Source organism: Temnothorax curvispinosus, unplaced genomic scaffold, assembly GCF_003070985.1.
Source record: "Temnothorax curvispinosus isolate PA1 unplaced genomic scaffold, ASM307098v1 QBEX01002329.1, whole genome shotgun sequence".
Classification (NCBI taxonomy): Eukaryota; Metazoa; Arthropoda; class Insecta; order Hymenoptera; family Formicidae; genus Temnothorax; species Temnothorax curvispinosus.
Window position 1 is genome coordinate 1 of NW_020212109.1, and position 1,535 is coordinate 1,535.

Sequence of the window (1,535 nt, forward strand, 5' to 3'; positions counted from 1 at the left end):
TAATAGTTTGAAAAATATGCGACCACATAAAGATAATCATCACAATTTTTATTACTACAGAGTACCTACACCAGTAAAGAGATTTGCAATATTACTGCGTGTTGAACATGTGTCAAACTACAAATTAAACATATTTTTAATTCATAATAAACCTGAATGTCGATATTTAAAATTTGCTTATAAATTTCATTTGCTTATGCATTTTATAATATTGTTCCGTTTCTATTCAAAATTATCTTTTAATCTGGATTTCAGAAATAGAAATTTATAATCATTGTGTTCCAGAAATAATGTCTTTTTGCCACATTTCGTTTGCACTTATATTATACAATTGTTTGTTACAGATTTAAATATTCTTTTCAAATATACATATATATTTTTTATTTATATTTGCATATATAGATATATATATTTTAATTCTTCTATTTTTTTTTAAAGATTTGCTATATTATTTCTCTAATCTATATATTATATTAATAATTTATTAATCTACAGAATGATATTTATTGTAATATCTGAATATCTGTATGTATAATAGGATTGCTTTACCTTTCCAAAGCAACATTTTTTGCATTAAAACATAATTTTTCTTTAACAAAATCATTTAAGTTTTAACGCGAAATATTTATTTTACTTTGTTTGCATGTAAAACTGTCTATGGAATAGGTGAGATAGTTGATCAACAAGAAATTAATTTAATTTGCTGCTGTATTTATTTGGAATTAATACGTTTATTTTTACAAATATAACGCCAATAATGTATTACAATGACATTAATAAAATCTCATTGCTTTTTTAGATTTTTTATTAAACAAATATTTTTCCACTTTGTGCTTAACATAATCTACTGGTGATAAGACCCAGTTTTTCGTATTCCATCTTGAGTTTTTCCTACAATATAAACATAGATTTCTTAATAAATTTATTAATTGATTTATTGATATGTAAATTGAAAAAAATAATATCAAAACAGTTTTAAAGAATGATGTCATGTTACAAATCTGACTTTCTTTTGTTATAATTTTTCAAATATATTACAAAATAAGGAATTTACAAGATTAAACATGACTCGATGATAAAGCTGCGTTAAAAACACATTAAGTATTATATTTTTGTGTAAAGATATAAACAAATCTTGGCAATTGTATATTCAATTTGTAAATTATTTTATAATTATTTATTTTTCCCAACAATAGGTAATAAACGATGAATATTAATTAAGTCATAAAAATATAAAAAAAATTATTTGCTTATCTTTACACTGTAAAATATAGACAACTATATAAATGAGTAATAAACAATATTTTCAAGATATGTAGTTAAATCAGTTTAAGTTAAAGAGGTTAGAACACTGTACCTTAAATCTTAATAAACTTATTTAGCAAACTTTTCACTGCTGGTGGCAAAAGCGCAGGGTTGGCAAAAGCATCGGCAAAAGGTTTAGCAAAAGCCTCGGCCAAAGCTTCAGCTAGAGCACTAGGGTTGGCGAAAGCCTCGGCCAAAGGCTCGGCAAAACCATGAGCAAAAGCTTCGGC

At 24.7% G+C, this 1,535-nt stretch overlaps 1 long non-coding RNA gene across 1 annotated transcript; it reads right to left on the bottom strand.

Annotated features, from left to right (window-relative positions):
- Positions 1-694: 694 nt before the first annotated feature.
- On the bottom strand, positions 695-1,529 carry LOC112468974. Its single transcript, XR_003042443.1, has 2 exons — positions 1,358-1,529; positions 695-891 (listed from the first exon to the last, which is right to left on the bottom strand). It is a non-coding gene; the product is annotated as an uncharacterized LOC112468974 (long non-coding RNA).
- Positions 1,530-1,535: the final 6 nt, after the last annotated feature.